The sequence below is a fragment of the Lutra lutra genome, chromosome 5 (assembly GCF_902655055.1).
Source record: "Lutra lutra chromosome 5, mLutLut1.2, whole genome shotgun sequence".
NCBI classification, from domain to species: domain Eukaryota; kingdom Metazoa; phylum Chordata; class Mammalia; order Carnivora; family Mustelidae; genus Lutra; species Lutra lutra.
The window spans coordinates 86,619,187-86,634,327 of record NC_062282.1 but is presented as its reverse complement, the minus strand read 5'-3'; the positions used below and the strand labels follow the sequence as shown (position 1 = coordinate 86,634,327).

General features: G+C 41.1%; 1 pseudogene; it reads right to left on the bottom strand.

Moving 5' to 3' along the window:
• Positions 1-10,037: 10,037 nt before the first annotated feature.
• LOC125101172 (translation machinery-associated protein 7-like) lies at positions 10,038-10,268 on the bottom strand (annotated as a pseudogene).
• Between the last annotated feature and the right edge of the window lie 4,873 nt (positions 10,269-15,141).

Genomic DNA, 15,141 nt, shown 5'->3' with positions numbered 1-15,141 from the left:
CTACTTTCAATTTTTTGAGGAATCTCCACACTGTTTTCCAAAGCAGCTGCACCAACTTGCATTCCTACCAATAGTATAAGAGTGTTCCCCTTTCTGCACATCCTCTCCAACATTTGTTATTTCTTGCCTTATTAATTTTGGCCATTCTAACTGGTGTAAGGTGGTATCTCAATGTGGTTTTGATTTGAATCTCCCTGATGGCTAATGATGAACACTTTTCATGTGCACTATTTTTAACTACTAAACACTACTGGCTGGTTTTAACCACATCTTAAGTGGAACTCAAAGTGAGTATAAAATATATCTTGCTGGAGGCAAAAAAAAAAAAGTGAGCAATTTTTAAAAACTACATTATATCTGTAAAGGTAGGAAAAAGATACAACAGAGTCACATTGCAAAAATTCACTAAGGAAATAAGCAAACATTTCAAAGATGAAAAATTATTTCTTGATGACAATTCCAAGCCACCTAAGGTTTCAGGGAAAAAGCTCTTTTAAAAGTAGCCCTGTCAGAGCAAAAGGAGGTTTCTCCTAAAATAATGCATTAGCAGTTAACTTAAGAAACCACAATGTTTCCTGACTACATGATGTTTGTTGACCCGATTTCTCATCCCCTGGGTTATGCATACATTGTTCCTGGCTGACAGCTGTCAGAGAGTTTCATCCTATCACCACCAATAAAACCTATAGTTAAAAGCAGACTAATGAGCCTGTTCAGAATTATGTCTCCAAGCTGCCTTAAATCACACCTCTATCAGGAGCCTACTTTCCAGAAACATCAAACATGTAAGATTCTGCAATTATGGAAACTTTTATTCATTTGCTCTACATGAAGCTTTGTCCAGAATCCAGGATTTTCAGAACTGAGTAAGGGAAAGCTTTTTTTCTTTTCCACATGAAATTGTACGTAGAAACCTAATATGTAAAACATTCAAGAAAAATGTGCTCAGGTCCAAGCTAGATCCAGGCTCAGAGCCCCAATTGCTCAGCTCTCTCCTTCCCCTAGTACTGTGTGGTCATTGAGGTACCTCCTCAGATTGCTGTTCGGTCTTTAGTAAGAAACAAAACAAAATAATAGAAAAGATACTGATAAATTACAAGAAGGACCAAATCTGCAAGAAATGAATCCAGTCTTCTTTTTTTCCCAAAGATGTTATTTGTTTATTTGAGAGGGAGAGAGGGCATGAGCAGTTAGGGGCAGAGGGAAAGGGACAAACAGAACCACCCCTCCACCTGCCACTGAGAGGGGAGCCCAACGTGTGACTTGATCCTCAAACCCTGATATCATGGCTTGAGCTGAAATCAAATGATTAACCAACTGAGCCACCCAGGTGCCATGAATCCTGTCGTCTATGGATGCAGGTTTCTGATGTTTAGTGCCTTTTCAACTATGTGAAAAATACACAATTATGGCTAAAGTCTAAAATGGCCAATCCCTATATTAACTAAAATCAGATTACGGAGGAAGTTTTCTTTTTAATGCCACACTTAATTCAATTTAAACCAGAAAAACAGTATGTTCACAGATATTATTGGACATTATCAGGTTATAAGAATGATACTGAAATTAATCTCTCATTTGGATTTTAGGAATAATATAAAGTTCAAATCTATTTTTATATATTAAATATTGTGTGTTTGTTTGGAGACCACCTGCATTCTATAGTCCAGCGTGATGGGTTTCATTCTATCAGGATGAAAGAGAACTTGGAAGATCCATAAATTTGGAATTAGAGTAGTCCCACCTTTAAGACCCACTTAAAAAAATTGTCCAAAGGACATCTACATCAGAATCAAGTTGAGATGCTAAAAATACAGGTTTTTCTACTTTACTTTCAAAACTCTTATTCAGTATCTGGGGAGAAGCCCAGAAATTGGTCCTTTTTCAAATGGCCTCCAGGTGATTCCAGTGTGCACTCAGACAGGAAGCTGGTGATGGGGAGTTGCAGCGAGAGATCATAGAAATTCTAACTGGCTAGTGTGCAGGGCTCAGCTGCAGGTAACTATGAAACAGATAGGCATCTGGAATCCAAGACGTCTCATACTAGTCCTGTGTTAGTCCTGAGTCAGCGTTCTCAGATCTATTCTTCAGCTTTTTGTCTGCTCTGCTCAGCAGGGCAGGGTGCTTGATTCCTGTGGGCTGTTTCCTAGCTCCCTACAGCCTGACTCTCAGAGGGGATCAGTCAGTGAGAGGTACCGGCATCCATCTGAAAGGCTGAAGAAAGAAAGCAGGGCCTTTTCCTGGCTTTTCTGTCTTAGCCTCCTCTGGCCGCCAGTGTGTCTCCTTCACGGTTTCCACTTCCATCAGACAGGCCCACTGCGGTTCTGGCTTCCACTGGCTGGCACTTGCCCATGGGCTCTAATCATATGATTCTCTATCCTCTATCCTGCTTTCAGGTGGTAGTGTGTGTTTCTTCTGCTGCTGCTAATATCTGGGATACTGGAATGTCCCCTCCTGGCATCTCAGCTATTTCATTACCCGGGTAACCAATCCCCTTTATTAAATTCCTGGTTGGATCCTGGCTGCTGCAGGACCACAGCCACAGGGCTAACAAGGGTTCAGAACCAGGCCCCCAGTCACTCCGGGGCCAGTGGGCAAGAATCAGGCAGGAAGGTCCCCTTCATGTAGGTGGGGTCCTGAGGCATCTTTGAGGTTCCTCCAAATGTGTGATGAATCTTGGTACCTCCCGAAAGGCTGCATCCTGTGGCCTTCAAAAAGGCCACAAGGGTATAATGTCTTCTGGAAGCCATATGACTAGAGTATCTAGTATATAGGAGCTGCTTAATAAATATTTGATGATTGGATGTGCATAGTTTGCAAGGAAAACTATCTGATCAGAATTAGAGGAGAGAATTTGAAAGAGATTCTTTTCAATATAGTCCAACACATATTTCTGGTGTGAAAAGGTGATAGGTTGTTTTTCTGAAACTTATTTATTTCTAAGCACCTAGAACTTTCTTTTTTTGGTGAACTGAATACTCTTTTATGGGAATTAGTCAGATTTTTAAAATTAGAAAACCAGGGGCGCCTGGGTGGCTCAGTGGGTTAAAGCCTCTGCCTTTGGCTCAGGTCATGATCCCGGGGTCCTGGGATCGAGCTCCACATTGGGCTCTTTGCTCAGCAGGGAGCCTGCTTCCTCCTCTCTCTCTCTGCCTGCCTTTCTGCCTCCTTGTGATCTCTTGTCTGTCAAATAAATAAATGAAATCTTAAAAAAAAAATAAATAAAAATAAATAAAATTAGAAAACCAGGTCTATAAACTAAGACTTTATTTTTATCTACCTGGCAATAAATATTTATCTGTATCTCACTTTTTAAAAAAGATTTATTTATTTGAGAGAGAGAGATAGAGAGAGAGAGAGAGCAAGCAAGCAGGGTGGGGAAAGGGCAGAGGCAGAGGGAGAAGACGACTTCCTGCTGAGCACGGAGCCTGATTTGGTGCTCCATACCAGGACTCCAAGATCATGACCTGAGCTGAAATCAAGAGTTAGCCGCCCAAGAGTTAGGTTTCTACTACAGTTTTGTAGTAAAGTGTTACATTCCTAGGAAAGTGAAAGTCTAGTATTACTGGGAGAACAATTAAGATTAGGAGAAAGCAAAATGTATTGAGATTTGTGGGCTTTCAGTGTAGGTTGGTACATGTCATATTTTTATTTATTAAAGTTCCATGAAATAAAATTTCCATGTAATTAGTCTCACTAAATAACTAAGACATATAATCTTTTTATTTCTTATTTATTTTTGAAAGGTTTTTTTTATTTATTTGAGAAAGAGAAAGCACGAGGTGAGGGGTGGGGCAGAAGGCACAGAGGAACAAACAGACTGCCTGCTGAGCAGGGAGCCCAATGTGGGACTCGATCCCATAACCCTGAGATCATGATCTGAGCTGAAGTCAGACGTTTAACTGAGGTGCCCTGACATATATATTTTTTTAAGATGTATTAAGATGTATTTTTAAAGATGTATTTATTTATTTATTTATTTGAGAGAGAGAGAATGAGCAGGAGTTGGGGAAGAGGGCAGAGGCAGAGGGAGGAGAAGCAGGCTCCCTACTGAGCAGGGAGCCTGACATGGGGCTCAATTTCAGGACCTCAAGATCATGAACTGAGCCAAAGGCAGCTCCTTAACTGACTGAGCCACCCAGGTGCCCCAAAAAGTTTTAAATGAAATGCTTTAATGGACCCTCAGGACAATAGTTTGCTTATGTGGCATATATGTCTATAGTACTTGTAGCTAAATAAGCATGGTGTTTGTTCTGTATTTCCCTCTTTAAAGAATTCTGCTATGGTAAACAGAATAATGCCTCCCCCAAAGATACCCATGTCCTAATTATTAGAACCTTCAAATATTACTTTATATGGCAAGAGGGACTTGCAGATGTAATTAAATTAAGGACCTTGACAAGAGATACCCAGGACCTAAAAATCACATGTGTCTTTAAAATTGGGGAACCTAATGCAGAAAAATGAAATTGGACCATTTCCTTACACCACACACAAAAATAGACTCAGAATAGATGAAGGACCTCAATGTGAGACAGGAATCCATCAAAATCCTTGAGGAGAACACAGGCAGCAACCTCTTTGACCTCAGCTGCAGCAGATTCTTCCTAGAAACATCACCAAAGGCAAGGGAAGCAAGGGCAAAAATGAACTATTAGGACTTCATCAAGATCAAAAGCTTTTGCACAGCAAAGGAAACATTCAACAAAACCAAAAGACAACCCACAGAATGGGAGAAGATATTTGCAAACGGCATATCACATAAAGGGCTAGTATCCAAAATCTATAAAGAACTTATCAAACTCAACACCCAAAGAACAAATAATCTAATCTAGAAATGGGCAGAGGACGTGAACAGGCATTTCTGCAAAGAAGACATCCAGATGGCCAACAGACACATGAAAAAGTGCTCCACATCACTGGGCACCAGGGAAATACAAATTAAAACCACAATGAGATACCACCTCACACCAGTCAGAATGGCTAAAATTAACAAGTCAGGAAATGACAGATGCTGGCGAGGATGCAGAGAAGGGAAACCCTCCTACATTGTTGGTGGGAATGCAAGCTGGTGCAACCACTCTGGAAAACAGCATGGAGGTTCCTCAAAAAGTTGAAAATAGAGCTACCCTACGACCCAGCAATTGCACTACTGGGTATTTACCCTAAAGATACAAATGTAGCGATCTGAAGGGGCACGTGCACCCGAATGTTCATAGCAGCAATGTCCACAATAGGCAAACTATGGAAAGAACCTAGATGTCCATCAACAGATGAATGGATAAAGAAGAGGTGGTATATATACACAATGGAATACTATGCAGCCATCAAAAGAAATGAAATCTTGCCATTTGCAACGATGTGGATGGAACTAGAGGGTATTATGCTGAGCGAAGTAAGTCAATCAGAGAAAGACAATTATCATATGATCTCCCTGATATGAGGAAGTTGAGAGGCAACGTGGAGGTTTTGGGGGGTAGGAAAGGAATAAATGAAACAAGATGGGATCGGGAGGGAGACAAACAATAAGAGACTCTTAATCTCACAAAACAAACTGAGGGTTGCCAGGGGGTGGGGGTCTAGGGAGAGGGGGGTGGGGTTATGGACATTGGGGAGGGTGTATGCTATGGTGAGTGCTGTGAAGTGTGTTAACCTGGCGATTCACAGACCTGTACCCTTGGGGCTAATAATACATTATATGTTAAGAAAAATTAAAATTAAAATTGGGGAACTTCTCCCATTGCAATTAGAAGGAGATGTGCCTGTGGAAAGATGGTCAGGGATGTACTCTTGCTGGCTTTGAAGAGGAAGGAGAGAGACTTAGAGCCATGGAATGTAGGCAGCCTTTAGAAACTGCAAAAGGGAAAGAAATAGATTCTCCTCTAAATCCTCCAGAAAGGGGCACAGAATTGCCAACACCTTGATTTTAGCCCAGTGAGACACATGTTGGACTTGTGACCCACAGACTGTAACTTCATGTTGAAGTTTGTGGTAATTTGTGAAAGCAGAAACAGAAACTAATATATTGTCCTCTTGATTGTTGGAAATAAAATTTTTTTTTTAAATCTCATGCTTTTATCCCTGCGGTGCCTGGGCAGCTCAGTCATTTAAGTGACTGACTCTTGATTTCGGCTCAGGTCATGATCTGAGGGTTGTGAGATTGAGCCCCCAGTGGGGCTCTGAGCTCAGCAGGAGGTTTGCTTGAGATTCTTTCCCTTTGCCTTATCCCCTGCCCATGCTTGCTTGAGCACGTGCTCGCCCTCTCTCTCAAAAAAATAACAAATAAATAAATAACTAAAAGTCTTTTTAAAAAAATCTCTTTCTTTTATCCCTTATGGGCTGCAACTGACAGCAGCAGCAGCAACAGTGATCCTAGAGTGTCTGAAGTTTGGTAGGACCAAGAGCTGTGAGCTGTGTTGAATCAAACAAACATGCAAAGAGTAAAGGGCACAGTGGGCTTATCTGCAGTTCAGCCCCTTGGCTGTTCTTGGAAGCTCTGTTCTGAAAAGACATGCTGTTTCTGCAAGGTATAAAGACCAGGACAATGCTTCTACATAAACCTACTCTTGGTGTAACAATAAAAGTAGCTTCATAAACAGGGAAATCATTCCAATAAACACATGGCATGCCAGTGATCCTAAAAACCTGCTCTGGCATCTAAGAACTAGTTACACCTCCCCAGCCTGAGGCAAACAAGATTATCTCTCTGTGATTTCCAACAAGAGAATAATACAACTAAGCAGAGAACTCAGTTGTGATTAGTAAGCCTGCAAAGTAATAACTTGAGAGTGTGTCTATGAATAGCAACCCACTCTCGCCACCGCCAGTCTTTGATAGGGATCCTTGATGGGTTTTTCCCCATTGTTTTAAAAGTATTGGGAAAATATAACTTCAAAATATAACAAGTTTCCTAAATCCTCCTATACAAGAATTCTGGAACCACCACTGGAACTAATATTTGATACATGACGTTGACATATCATCAGTTGAAAATAGTTTGGCATTATCTTCTCAAGTTGTATGTATGCATACTTGTATTACTTTCTGATGTCTACTGAAGCAAATGACCACAAACTTGATGACTTAAAACGAGAGTAATTTATTTCCTCATAGTTCTGGAGACCAGAAGTTTAATGTCAGTTTCCCTGGACTGAAATCAAGGTGTTGAGAAGGCACGTTGCCTTCTTCTCTTCTGTCTAGATTCAAATCTCCTGCCTCCCGGTTTATAAGAAGGGTGGGATTGCATTTAGGGCTCACTTGAATAATTCAAGATAATCTTGAATCAAGAAAATCCCCAGATATTTAACTTATTACATTTGCTAAAACTCTTTTTCTGTATGAGGTATGGCCACAGGTTTGAAGGATGAGGATGTGGACATATCTTTGGGGTTCATTGCCAACCTACCCCAATACCCTAGCTATTCCACTCCTATTAAGTGCTCTAGAGATACTCCTGCTTACATGTATTTTTTTGAAATGCATTTTAAAAGTCTGAAGTAAATCACCCAGATGTCAATTGGCAGGTGAATGAATAAGTAGAAGGGCATATTTACACAAATGGAAATTTATCCATCAGTGAGAATAACTGATCTGTAGGAACAGGAAATAACATGAATAAACACTAGTAATAATGATAAGTGGAGAAGCAAATCCTTACTAGTGTACATAGTACACTGTTCTTATAAAATTCAAAACATTTTAAACACTGACTAGGGACAAATATGTGGCAAAGCCATCATTTCTTTTGAAGATTGATTGATTTATTTGAGAGAGAGAGATTAAGCACCAGTGCGGGGGTGGGGGGGCGCAGAGGGAAAGGGAGAGAATCCCAGGCAGACTCGCTATTGAGTGCAGAGCCTGAGGCGGGGCTCTATCTCATCACCCTGAGACCATAACCTGAGCTGAAATCAAGAGTCGGATTCTTAATGGTCTGAGCCACTCAGGCACCCCATCATGATTTTCTTTTAAGTGAAGAGAATGATAAAGGCAAAATGTAGAAGGTGGTCACGAACTCTGTGTTGGAGGGAGTGGAAAATGAGCAGGCTGAGGGTATGGGATTGGGAAGGATTACCCAGGGTGATTTCAATGGGATTATGTTTTTAGCTCTTATGCTGGAATGTAAATTCTCAGGTGTAATGTTACCAATATTGCTTTATATGTATTACATATTGCATTCTATAAAATACCAACACATTGTATTAGGCATTTTTTGTGGCTAGCTATAGAGAAGCAAGCTTACTAGAGAAAACAAAGGGATTGATCACAAGGCTTCACATGCATAGGAACTGGAGATCATCTGGGCTTTAAGCAGCCTCAGTACTAAATACCCTCTCTTTCACTCTTACCTGCAAAGACAAAGAAGCTATGGCAGGAAGGCTAGGTCAGCAAAAAACAGATTCTCTGACAAATTCTTCACTTACAGATGACTGCATCTTTGAGACCAGTGTTTCCTCCCTAAATATAAGAATAACACTCACCCCACCCGCAAAAGAATAACCCAGATTTAATGAGTCACAATTTCTAAAGAAGATCCCAGATAATCTGCATATTTAATAAGATACCAGGTTATTCTCATTATCACGGAAATTTGGGAAATTTCTGGAGCAGTGCTTGTCAAATGTTAATGTGCACGGGAATCACTTGGGATCTTACTGAACGGATTCTGATTTAGCATTTCTGGGGTGTGGTCTAAATCCACCTTTCTGAGAAGCCTGAGGGAAGATAGACACTGCCAGTTAAGGGCACTGTTTGAGAAGCTAGGTTCTAGAGCTCAGGACAGTTACAGACCCTCTCAGAGAATCTGGGAAGAGCTACCTATAGATCTATTTCTCAGCAGAACACATAAAATTTAACATAAAATTGCAAAGAGTTTGGAGAGCCCCTGAACACTATTCTTAGGCTAGTAGAACATACCATCAACCTGCTTCCGATGAAGAGGTGACAGGAATCCTCATTTATTTTATTTATCTTTTTTTAAAGATTTTATTTATTTGACAGAGAGAGATCACAAGTGGGCAGAGAGGCAAGCAGAGAGAGAGAGAGAGGAGGAAGCAAGCTCCCTGCAGAGCAGAGAGCCTGATGTGGGACTCGATCCCAACACCCTGAGATCATGACCTGAGCTGAAGGCAGAGGCTTAACCACTGAGCCACCCAGGTGCCCCAACAGGGATCCTCATTTAATAATGTCCAACATTTATTACCTCTGTGTGCTTTGGCATTGTTGTGCTAAGGGTTCTAGACATATTATCTCATTTAATCCTCACAATAAACCTATAAGGTAGGTACTTTTATTATCGCTCTTATCTTACAAGTGAGGAAACTGGTGCACAGAAACTTTTAGGTAATTTGCTCAAAGGTATTTGGTGAACCTGATTCCTGAGCCCAGGTGTTTAATTACTGTGTGGTGCTTACAATGGTCTTAATGTGTTTTAATTACTTTGAGGAAAGTGATTTCATTTTATTAAAACTTTACTAAAACTAGTGTCTGCCTTCTGCTGTGGTCATAATTCCAGGGTCCTGGGATCCCAAGGGGGGGAGGGGGGGACTGCTCAGCAGGAAGACTGCTTCTCCCTCTCACACTCCCCCTGCTTGTGTTCCTCCTCTTGCTGTGTCTCTCTCTGTCAAATAAATAAAAATCTTAAAAAAAAAAACAAAACAACAACCCAAAAACTTGTCCAAAAAACCCCACCTTGTCTGGAAAGTGAAAATGTGGACAGACTAGATCTGAGGTTTTCAAATTCTGATGGCCATCAGAATCTCCTGGGGCTTTTGTTAAACATGATAAGAAAAATAATGCTTGGGTTCCATGCTAAATCTTTATCTTAGAATCTCTGGAGATAGAATGGAGCTGGGCTTTTTTTTTTTTTTTAAATGATTGCTTCATTTTTTTTTTTTTTTTTTTTACAAAAGTTTATTCTTAAATCTACAACAGGATCTAAGACAACACTTCATTCCAGTTACAGGACTAGGACAGGGTGGAAAGGGGGGAGTAGAGATCCAGATGTTTAAATAGGAATGGAACTGAGGATCACCATTGCCTCAGGCACTGGCGCTGGCTTCCCTTTTGCCAGATCTATTAATTCCACCTGTGGCCAGGGGCCCCTTCCCTGTGGCTTTCGTTTTTAGCTCTTCTTGCTTCTCCTTCTCTTTCTGTTTCTGCTTGAATGCGTTATCTTGTCCATCTCCCTGGCCTGCTTCTTGGGCTGTTTCAGAGGCTTCTTCTTGTCACCATCACAGCAGGACATGGTGCCTGTCACCCCTTCCCCAGACCCTGCCCAGGGAAGCCTGTTGAACCAACACCCCAGATGATTTCAAAGTAAAAAGTTCTAGTATCATTGCCATAGACTCTCCAAAGGTAGCATTTTAAAAGAACAAACTAAATGAAATCTGTTAGGGAAGACACTCTGAAAGGGAAGGTAGCTCTGAAGGGTAAGAAGTTCCTAGAAATGCATTCCTGGCTCTGATCTTAATGAGAAAGAAAAGGAGGAAAGGACATAAGTTTCCTTTGCTTTCCTTTGATTCTTTGACTTCCAGTTAGAATTATTCTGTACCATCGTGATTGAGAAGGGAATAGATCCACTTTTTAAACCACTTCACATACTAGAGAACACAAAAGAGTGCTTATAAAGTGGTATCATAGACCTGTAAGCAGGAAAATTAACCCTGCATCCCACCTTCACCCCAGACAAGCTTCCATTTGCTAAAATAACAACAGAAAAGTGTGGGAGGCACAGCTTGACTCTCTTCTCAACTATTTATTTTCCTTTTTCTCATTTTTTTATTAAAACTTTTTAAATTTTCTTAACTGCCGAGTACAACTCTGGAGCTGGGAATACAATGCTGAAGGAGGCCTACTCCCATTGCTTAAGGCAACGAGTTCAGCAGTTGTACCCATCCAGGGATGGGGTTTAGGAGAGGGACATGGATAATATAAGAAGAGCACAAAGCAAGGGTTGTGAGAGAAGGACGGGTTTTATTATGTGGCTAAAACAGCTGAAGAAGGTGGATTCTGAAGAAGAGTAGGAAATGGATGGCCATCCTATTCAAGTTTTTTTTAAAGAAAATATATGCATTGTCTCTAATGCTATAGATATCTTATAGGTGATTAACTCCTGTATTTTGGTGACACATATTTTTAAAAAAATATTTTATTTATTTATTTGACAGAGAGATCACAAGTAGGCAAAGAGACAGGAAGAGAAGCAAGCTCCCTGCAGAGCAGAGAGCCCTATGTGGGGCTTGACCCAGGACTCTGGGATCATGACCTGAGCTGAAGGTAGAGGCTTTAACCCACTGAGCCACCCAGGCACCCCCCTTGGTGACGCATTTTTAAAGAGATTATTAAGGCAATAATTTGTGACCATCGTAGAGAAAGGAAGTGGTGATCAACAGCACCAGGTGTGGATTTACTAAGAACCAGTCACGTCAGACCAACACCATTTCTTCAGTGGATTAGGGAACCAGGGTAGATTTGGGGTTGAGTGGGTGTTAGGAAAGCAGAAATAATGGAGGGAGTCACAGAAATCTTTGTTTTTGAAAAAATATATATGTTGAGTGTCTGCTTAGATCAGATGTTTGCTAGGCAACTGCACTCACACTTTTTCGTGTTTGATCATCACAGTAAGCCTATTAAGAAAATTTTGGCTTCCTGAAAACCAACGACAGCATAACATTCAAGCTCTGCAAGCTTTACACTGAAGGAGAGGGTGGATCGGAGGGGACTATCTCGGTGGAGCCCGTTTGCCCACCCATGAGGTCCCCAAGGCTAATCCTAGAGGTTCACCTCCTTCTATGGTTCTTCCCATTTGTGCACTGGCTCAAGAGTTAGCAGAAGACTTTAACCCTCATACCCCTTAGCAAAACTGTAAAAGGACTGGGAGCCATAAACAAGATTTTAGGAAGGATGGAGGGTAACGAAATGGAAATACACAGAGAAAATGATTTGAAACCAGATAATCCAGTTTACAAAATAAGGTTTGCCCTTCTTCAGTTTATAACCCACTACAGAGATTAGGACTTCCTCTCACAGCTAGATTACCTGTTTTAAATTACCCTTTTCAGCAGGTCACTATGCATTTTCAGTGATTCTTCTTTGCCTCCAGACACACTCTTAAGGTATAAACTGTTAAAACCGCACTTTTAGAACCTTATCTTCCACTCACCCACACTGTGAGGTTTTTCACCTATCTTACTCAGAGGCCTCAGAATATGCTACTGGTTTTGCCTCTTTGCTCAAACCGTTCTTCACAGTCCACTCAGCACTCTTTCCTGTCTGCCCAAATTGTTTTATTCAGGGCATTATGGTTTGATTCAATTAAGCAAGCTCAAGTAAAAGGTTTTCTTAAAGTAATATGACATGTGAGTTCTCAGAAACAGGACTCAACATACTCTTTAGCCTTGTAACAGTCGTGAATACTTGAGGCTTAAGCAATTGTTTTTCTCTCACATATGAAAAAATCTGGAGGTAGGTAGTTGCTGACTGTTTTAGTGGTTCAACATTATATTCTAAAGACTAGGGGGACTACTCTTCTTGGCTTTTTCCTCATGATCACAAGATGGTTGCTATAGCTCTAAATATCATGTTCATGTTCAAAGAAGGTGGAAAGAGAAGGGAAGGGAAGCCAGTCTTTATCTTTGGTCAAGAGAGCAAGAACTTTCACAGAAACCGGCCAGTAGATTTCTGTGTATATAACATTTGTAAGAACTCTGTAACCTAGCTGTTCATAAAGGAAGTGAAATCACAAGCCATAAGTGATTACTATTGAGATTATATGAAGAACTTCTACCCTGGGGCACCTGGGTGGCTCAGTGGGTTAAAGCCTCTGCCTTGGGCTCAGGTCATGATCCCAGGGTCCTGGGATCGAGTTCTGGCATTGAGCCCCGGCATCGGGCTCTCAGCTCGGAAGGGAGCCTGCTTCCTTCTCTCTCTCTGCCTACTTGTGATCTCTGTCAAATAAATAAATAAAAATCGTTTAAAAAAAAAAAAAAAAACTTCTACCCTGGGGTGTCTGGTGGCTTAGTGGGTTAAAGCCTCTGCTTTTTGGTTCAGGGTCCTGGGATCGAGCCCTGCATCAGGCTCTCTGCTCAGATAAATCAACCCAATAGAAAAATATGCGAAAAACAGGCCATTGACAGAAGAAACATTTGTGGTGAATAAATTTAGAGAAAGATGCCTAGTCACATTAGAGATCAGGGAAATCAAATTATGACTACATTGTGATAACCACTCATTATGACTACATAGTATAATCACGAAATTAGCAAAAATGAAGACATCTCAAAAATAAATGTTGAGGGGCGCCTGGCTCAGTGGGTTAAGCCTCTGCCTTTGGCTCAGGTCATGATCTCAGGGTCCTGGGATGAGCCTCGCATCCCGCTGTCTGCTCAGCAAGGAGCCTGCTTCCCCCTCTCTCTTTGCCTGCCTCTCTGTCTACTTGTGATCTCTGTGTCAAATAAATAAAATCTTTAAAAAATAAGTAAATGTTGATAAAAATGTGGGGTGGTCACTACTGCTAGTGTGGGTGAGGTAAAATAGTACAACCGCCTGGGAGTACAGTCTGGGATTTAAAAAACAGGATATGGCTTAATACATCTTAATGGACTTTCTTTTGTTGATCTATTTTAAAAGTTATTAACTGTAACTCCTCCAAAAGGCAAAAAATCTGTTAATATATTAACTGTTTTCTTTACCTCCTTCTAACCTAAGAAAATGTCTTCTGGTGTTGGCAGAGGGATGGGAAAGTGCACCTCCCTATGCAGTGTTTCCAGAGCTCTCAGGCAAAACACTTACTCCTGCTTTGTGTGCCTGCTGTAAGCCAACATCACAATGTTCATTTGATTACACATTAGTCTTCCTGACCGGGCGGTTGGCTCCTAGAGGGCAGAGATCTTTTCTTGTTCATTTTAGTGTCTCTATAGTGTGCCCTGAGTTTGATGTATGTCGAGGGACTCAACAAATGCTGAAGGAATGAATGAGTGAATAAAATAAAATTAATCAATAGGGTTTTTTGAATGTTTACTTTTTTTTTTTTTTTTTGAATGTTTACTTTTGAAAAGGTGTTTTAAAAAAGTAAATGTTTATTTCAAAACCTGTTTAAATAAAGCACTGTCCCTAGACTATGCCCAGCACACAGTAACAATAAATATGTTTTGAATGAATACCAAATACTTAGATATCACAAGTAATTTCAATTTGCTGTGGCCTTTCACTCTGGGGGTTTTGTACTTTACTCTGGAAGTAAAGAAAGCCATATCAACAATGGCACATTTTTTTGTTATAAATTGTTAAAACTTTTAAAAAGATATTCCAGGGGCGCCTGGGTGGCTCAGTGGGTTGAGCCACTGCCTTCGGCTCGGGTCATGATCTTGGGGTCCTGGGATCGAGTCCCGCATCGGGCTCTCTGCTCAGCGGGGAGCCTGCTTCCCTCTCTCTCTCTCTCTCTGCCTGCCTCTCTGTCTACTTGTGATATCTCTCTGTCAAATAAATAAATAAAATCTTTAAAAAAAAAAAAAAAAAAAAATAAAAAGATATTCCAACAAAAGGTGAAACACAAAATTTACATTTTTTTTTAAAGATTTTATATATTCATTTGAGAGAGAGAGAGAGAGCGAGCGAGAGAGCGAGCACAAGCAGGGGGAGAGGCAGGGAGAGAGGGAGAAGCAGAGTCCCTGCTGAGCAGGGAACTCGACTCGGGACTCCATTCCACGACCTGAGCTGAAGGTGGACGCTTAACCATCTGAGCCACCCAGGTTAAAGAAAAATGATTTACACTTGTTAAAATGGTGAGGAAAACTATTGCTATTGGGGGGTCAAAATTACTACAATAGGAGAAAGAAATTTTTTTTTTTTTTTTGGACAGAGAGATCACAAGCAGGCAGAGAGGCAGGCAGAGAGAGAGGAGGAAGCAGGTTCCCCGAGAGAGCAGAGGGCCCGATGCGGGGCTCGATCCCAGGACTCCGAGATCATGACCTGAGCCGAAGGCAGCGGCTTAACCCACTGAGCCACCCAGGCGCCCCAGGAGAAAGAAATTTTGCTTCGCTTTGAATACAGTAAAGACAGCTGGGAATTTATAGCCAACAAACAAGCAGAGCGAGGGGTCAGTGGATGGAAAATTACTATGAAGAAACAGAAAGGCAGGCCAAA